This window comes from Amphibalanus amphitrite, unplaced genomic scaffold (assembly GCF_019059575.1).
Source record: "Amphibalanus amphitrite isolate SeventyFive unplaced genomic scaffold, NRLGWU_Aamphi_draft 000059F_arrow, whole genome shotgun sequence".
Classification (NCBI taxonomy): Eukaryota; Metazoa; Arthropoda; class Thecostraca; order Balanomorpha; family Balanidae; genus Amphibalanus; species Amphibalanus amphitrite.
This window is the reverse complement of record NW_024881555.1, coordinates 994,300-1,001,857: the sequence shown is the minus strand read 5'-3', so window position 1 is coordinate 1,001,857 and position 7,558 is coordinate 994,300.

The window sequence follows — 7,558 nt, the reverse complement described above, 5'->3', positions numbered from 1 at the left end:
TCTCCCGAGGCGTACCTACCCGTCGCTTCGTTAGCACCAGGTCGGCTCGTCAGTCTTGCAATCGCTTATCCTTATAAATGATGGTAAGAAGCAGGGTTGCGGAGTCGTGGTGGCGCCAAATCCGACTCCGACTACGACTCCGACTCCTGACTCGTTGCCATGACTCCGGCCGACTCTGTCTCCGACTCCGGACCCCTGCCAGTGTTTCGGAGTCGTGATGGAGCTGTTCCGATTCGGACCGACTCCGACTTCCACTGCGGGCTCCTGACCGACCCCGACTCCGACTCCGACTCCTGGCTCGTTGCCACGACTCTGGGCGACTCTGACTCCGACTCCGACTCTGACTCCGACTCTGACTTCGACTCCGCACCCCTCGTAAGAAGTAACTGCTCGCCCCTGCACCTGGAGTATGGATATCGTGCAAACGTGTATGGATATCCTGGAGTATGGATATGGATATCCACCGACAGAGCAGACATACAGACATGCTGTAAACGCCATTACACTGCCAATACCATGGCAAATCAAAAGGCTATCTATGGTTTTTTATCATCGTTCTACATTTTCCAAAATCTTGAACTGAATGTTGGCAATTTCTCGTGACTACTTCACGACCATGATGCATGCATTTCTGACATTGATCTATTTTCAACCAGCCACGTACTCGTATGATAAAATGAATGTCACCATCGTGTTCTACGCCCAAAAGTACCCATAAAACATGCGTCATGCATGGGCTGCGAATAGGTACCAGTTTTAATTTTCGGGGTTATGTGCTTACCTGATTGACCTGACTTTGACCCTGGCCAGTGGCCTATGTTTGACTGACCCCTACATTGATCCGACACTCTTTTAGCACTTATATGAAGGGTTGTGACAGTTGTGACAGTTGTGACAGATTGTTTAGGACCAACTGATGACTGAATTTATTTAGGACCAACTGATGACGATATAATCGAAACGCGAAACGCGAGGCACCGATTGCGAGGTTCTAAAGTCCATACTACTGAAAGCCCGATTTCAAGTGTTTGACCTGACCTTGACCCGACCTGTGACCTCGAAATTCAACTTTAAAGTATTCATGTGAATCGTCTCGTCGCGTTCTTCTTTCGTTTGCCGCGCCTCGTGCGTTTCGCTGCGCCTATTTGTTCGCGAGTTATCGGCTGGGGGCGTTGAACGCCCCCCCGGCAAACGGCGGATGGGGAAATACCCCAGCAACTGCCGGGTTAATCTGACGCATGTTTTGTCATTTGATCGTCATTTTATTTCTTACTTTTTTGCCCAATCTAAAAAAAAATCATAAATACTCTTTCTCCAAATTTTTGACCCTTTATGACCAATAGTAAGACACTGTGCGTCACTGCGTTGATATTTCTCGCCCTAAAGCATAACAACAATATCCATTCAGTAATAGCAGTATTCAAAACATGTTCAAAATGCCTCGCGATATCGATAACATAACGAAAGACATAGGCGACTTATAACATACTTGCAATGATGACGTCACACACGCGTGACGTGACGTGACCTCGTCATTTCTGAGTTACTGTATGATGCACGAAAGACACTGGTATACCTATGTAAAGTTTCATCGCAGTCGGTCTACGCATTAACAAGTTATGGGCAAAACATTTTTTCGCGTTGACCCGCGGCCATCCGTGAGGCCGTTTCCAACCATAGTGCGCCGGCGGCCGGATTTCTCACCCGGATCGCAAGTAGCGGGCCACGCTTCATGTCGCCGGTGCGAGTTTCGTGAATGGACTGGGAAGTGCCGTCGGTTGGAAGGCTGCGGTTCGGATATCAGTCTGGTGGACCTTCAAATACGGGTCTAATACGGCAATACTTCACATACGGCAACAAATGAGTCCTCCCGTCTGGGGCCAGTTATGTATGATGAACTTATGAGCCTTAGCGATTGAAATAAAGAGTACCCACCTGTCCATCCCATGCTCGCTACTCGCTAGTGTCTATCGGATGGCTGTGGAAGTCCCACCGTTTGCATTGCAAGCACTGAGCTGTCCCCTGACTTCATTACTTTCACAGCAGCTCCACGGTTTCGTGCGATCTCATACGTAGCCTAGATGGAAAGCAGAGCCGAGCAAGTGCGCAAGTGGTGCTGATGGCGCTTTCAGTTTAATGTGGAAAACACATAGTGCCACGTGACGAAATAGAATGCGACATTTGAGCTGACCATATCCTATATGTGGCGGTCGATTTCAACACGAAATAACCAGAATGTTCTACACCTGGGATATTTCATAATCGTTTTACATAGAAGAATATCATCTTCACAATGTTACTGGTACCTCAACATCACATGCCACTCTGTATTCGCGCTCATGCATGCCACTGGCTCCGTCGCCTTCTGGGTAGTCGCGCCTCAGACGGTAAGACCCCGGACCCGGGAATTGAGTTACTCGCCAAGTGCTAACTGTTGGATACAATTGATAAAAATGGATCGAGACAGAAAGGAGAGACGGAGAGAGAGAGAGAGAGAGAGAGAGAGAGAGAGAGAGAGAGAGAGAGAGAGAGAGAGAGAGAGAGCTTGTGTGAGAGACAGAGACAGAGACAGAGACAGAGACAGAGAAAGGAAGAGAGATTACTGGTCGCTTCGCTTCCAGTAACCTCTACCGTGTCGCTTCCCATCCACCAACACGGTAGTACCTACAACACTTCATAAAGTGCAACGTCTCTTGAGTAGATTCAGTGAGTCATAACTCCGCTAATCTCGTACCAGTAGCAATTTCATAGACTGCAATGTGGATGACATCGCGCGTCACGGGTTAGGAGAACAGCGATGCAGTCCGAGATTCGGTTCCCTTCCCTCCCGTTTCCGGTGCCGGATGTTTATTTATTCATTCACGTGTCATTTGCACGACCGAATGGATGGTTTAGCAATGCTTTCAGATTGACAAATTGCTTATTATTACGGTAGCTTTACAACGGTAGCCAATCGAATAACCGAATTCTGACCGGGCATCGGCACAGAGCGGGGCGTGCGACACCTACATAAGTCGCATCTCACGACTTATCAGTTATACGGCCATGGGATGCGAGCTGATAGATAACAGCTCTGATATGATATCATATCAGACAAAGTGCCGTATAAGGCATATGGCTTTTCTGATTTTACTTACATTGCTTACATGCATATTTATAGAATATTCCTTGGGGGTTGTGTTTGTGGAAACTTTTCTGATAAAACCATGATTACTTCAATAAAGGAACTCGTGAGCGTTTCTTATCACTTCAGAGGCACAGAAGCACAGAGGAAGTTTCACCGTTCGACTATTTGCTCCACCTGTGGCAGGTGTCACAGCTCGACATAATCAGCCCAGCTGCTGCAGCGGGGACGGAAAACAGGCCTAGCCCGGTACTGAGACTCGGCCCGGGGATCAGCACGTCGGCGGGTGCCAAATGAGAAGCTGTTTACTTGTCGTCGTCGTGTAGCAGGCGGTAATGAAAAATAGGAGAGTGGCGCCTCAAATGAAATTATAGTTTAGTCGCAAGCCAGATTTACTTTAGGTACCTAATATCCGTAGTGTCTTTATCTTATGCAATGTGGCTTACGTAGTGGCTTACGCAATGTTATATGCAATGCATAATGTGAATGCACTGCTTAGTCATTGATCGATAACATTGCAGTGCAGCCCTGTTTACAGCGAACAATATTTAAAGGCTGGTTTTTACAAGATTTAACTTCCTTCGATTTAACTTCTGATCAACTATCTTGTCGGGCTCTTCTGTAAAGAAAAGCTCGTGAGACTGAATATCTGTAAACCGCCTAAGGTAATAGCACCACATTATCATTATACACAGCATGTAAAGGCGCTGCAGCATCCATTCCCAGCATTCATACACTCAAAGGAACGCTGGAGTGTGAAATGTGTGAAAGGTGGGCACTCCCCTGGCCTGCTTTCATCACTGTCAGTCCCTTTGCCATGCCCCTGGGACGGCGGTGACAGGCCCCCTTCTAATGGTGCCGAGCAGTGAGCACTAATGGTGCCGACTAGTGATGTCAGTTTTGGAGAATTGGCAAACCAAAACCAACTTAAACCATGGATAACATAAAACCCGAGGCAGTTTAGTCGAGAATCAAACACCATAGTCCTGCAGAGATGAAGTTCATGAAGATGTCAGTAACATATAAAAAAGTGGCTTATTTCGGTAAAGCTGATTACGCTAGACCAAAGGTCTCTGAAATCGACAAAAAAACATATTTAGGCTTGTGTTACGGAAAGCTGGTGGTTGCTGCATCGAGCTAGTATTGCTTGGCAACAATATACAAGCACATAGTCTAGCCGACTGCCTTCCATCCAGTGCTGAAAACATGAGTGCCGCCGGGCGCTGCCAGGCCTGTTGACAGCATTACCTCCTGTTTGTTCCGTGCATTAGCAGTTCTGCTGACCGGTGCTCTGTCCTGCACTCCGTGTGCAGATCATGGTCTGCTGCCGCCGCCACTACCGTGGGTGTCCCCCAACCGGCGGCGCTATTTCATTATAAATATACCCGGAATGAAATAATGAAACCGCGGCGACTGCGGCGCTGGCAGAAGGTCCCACGGCTGCCGTGTTAGGCTCGGTGGGCGGCTGCTAGGTGGTTTGTCATGTGCCGGCGGGGCAGATGATGGAGGGGTAACCTAGCTCCAGGCGCGCACCGGCCCTGACCCAGGTCAGCAGCGGTGCTGCGGAGTGGCTCCCGTTATGCTAGGCGAGCTCAGATGCCCTCGAATGTGCCTCTGAGAGCATGTTGTGTTCGGCAGGAATGGTCTTGAATCGGACCTTTTTCAGCACCGTTCCGTGCTTCTATCCTCAGGACACTGAAATCCTTCTCCTCTACGCCGCAACCCTCCTCCGGGCTGGACAGGCAACTTTATCTCATGCGGGCTGCTCCCTTGGAGCGGCACCGCTGCTCCCGAGGGAGCGCACCCCGTAGCCGGGTGCAGTGAGTGCCTTGGGGCTGGATGGCCTGTCCTCTGGACGGGCTCAGCCCCGGCGACTCAATAGGGTGCCTGCCCAGACCAATGTCTCCCCCTATATCCTATCATCCTCCCGGCTCTGAAATGGTCTCATTATTGGACCGAAAGGGCGTAACCCAACAAAACAAACAAACCTTTTTCAAAAAAGCTACCTTAACTTGCTGCCCGGTTTGAATTGTTTAAGTGCCTCTTTATTTATTTAGCATATTTGCTTAATCGGTATAGCTATCTGTTTAAAATATCGCTTCATCGCCAATTGCAGAATTCTTACGACGCGTTTTTCAAATTGAACACATCGAGTTACTTTGACAGGCTGCGCTATATCAATAAGCATGATGTCGAAACCGTTCATGTCTGGTCGAGCTTAAGAACACCAGAGATCTTAGCCAGGGAACACTGACCCCCTCTCTGAGTTCCCAGTACTGAGAGTGTCGCCGTCACGAACACTGGCTAGCTTGCACGCTCGTCTGACCAATTTGCCAGCAAACCGACCGACCGTCCTCCATCGAGCCGCGGGCGAATATCGAACCCCTGGGCCCGGCGCGGCGGGGAGCTAAGCCCCGAGCTGCTGCAGCTCGGGGAGGGCTGTCCCTGAGCTGCAACTCCGAAAGGACTGATCAGTGATCGTGGAGCTGCAGCTCATGTGAAGTTGCACGCTGTGTCTCAGCCCAGTAATCAACTAATCACTAATGTACAGCTCTATGTAGGTCTAACAGCTAAAGTTGTCGTCAGTTACATAAGCTGTGTCTCTGAGACAACAGGGTGCTGTTATGTAGCTCTAAGGTAGCTATTTCCATAGCCACAGCCCTAAGACGGCGACCCGCGGCCCTTAGACGTCCACCTGTGTAGAGCCGCAGCTATGTAGAAGACGTCTCTCCACGATTAGCTGGGTCAGCCCTTACACCGCTGACCAAGCTGATCTACAGCTCTCTCATACACAGCCCTCCGGTCCATCCGCGTCCCTCCTGGCCACTCGAGGTCACAATACCGCTCTGTGCAGCGTCACAGGCGGCTCGGACGACCCCGGCACGGCACATACATACATACATACGTGTGTGCACAGGTAGCCTTGCGGTTGGTCGGCAGCCCGGTGACGGGGCTCTGCCGCTCTCTATAGGTGAAAACCGACCGACGGTGGTGATATGCGATAGAACGGAACCGGCGCGGTGTGGCTTCCTGACGGCGTTCAATACTGGCCTGGTGCCCGAACTTATCACGGGAACTCTACTGATTTAATTTTGGACCTTACTGATATTTTACATTTTAGTTTTTTAGCACCAATCTATCAGTCCTTCGGAACTTTCAGTCCCTGGCCCTAAGGGTCATTTCTAGGCTGGGGTACTCAATGGGTGGATTTTTCAACATCACGTGACGTACGCTGTTTTGTGACATGTCCTATATGTACGCTATTGACTATTGACAATCAAATATGTTGGCAAACGTATCGACAAAAGCTGACGAATAGTGGGCGACGAGTAACATTTGCACATGGACTTCGCCTCAAACAGACGACACTGAATCCCATAAAAACACTCCTTTCTGTTGTCAGCAAACAATTCTGACACATGTGTGACTGTCATAAGGACCACTCAGCGATGTTTGAGCTGTGGAATTGATCCTATAGGTAACTAGAAGGCCGGCACTGAGCGGTGGACGAATGTCGACAGGAAGTGCGTCACTTCCGGCGGATATAGTCACGTGATCGCACGTCCGGCCCATGCGGTGACACGGGGAGGGCGCGAGCTCCACTGCAGGGACAGACCACGGGGTCGCGGACAGGCACACCGCCATTGTGTGACTGCAGCGAGGAGCATCGGGGCGAATTAAATTAGTTATTCGCCCCGGAGCGTTTATAGTCAGGTATCGCAGTCATTTTAAACGTTGCAGCATCTGCGAGGGCTTTAATAGCCCAACATACAGTTTTCGTCACATAAACAATTCAGTAGGCGAGGACAGAGCAGGGCGGCGCAGCGACTCCGCCATCTGCCGAGTGCCGACTGCCGTATCCGCTCAGCGCGGGGTGAATTACATTCCAAGCCATTTGTCGGCTGGAGCTCCTCGATACCGGTTGATCTGAAGGATCTCTCTCTCTCTCTCTCTCTCCCTCTCTCTCTCTCTCTTTCTCTCTTTCTCTCTTTCTCTCTCTCTCTTTCTTTCTCTGTCTCTCACTCACTCTCTCTCTCTTCCTCTCTCTATCTCTCGCTCTTTCTTGCTCTCTCTTATCCTCTCCTCTCCTTCCTCTTTCTATCTCTCTCGTCCTCTCTTATCCTATCCTCTCTTCTCTTCTCTTTCTTTCTCTCTTCTTTTCCCTGTTACTTTTTCCTTCTCAGCTCTCTCGCACCTGTCCATTCTCTTTCGAGCCGGACTGGGGAGCGAGGGAGAGAGAGAGGCAGAGGGAGGAATAGGGCGGGACTGGGAATGGTGTCGGACCGCGCCCCTGTCGCCAAACAAAGGACGAGACGCCGCCCGACCCGGCGCCGCCGCTCGATGTGTCGAACATCGACACGTGTGGTGTCACTGTCAGCGTATGTCGTGTCATCATGTCATCAGGAGTGACATTTGATGTCACTGTCAGCGATT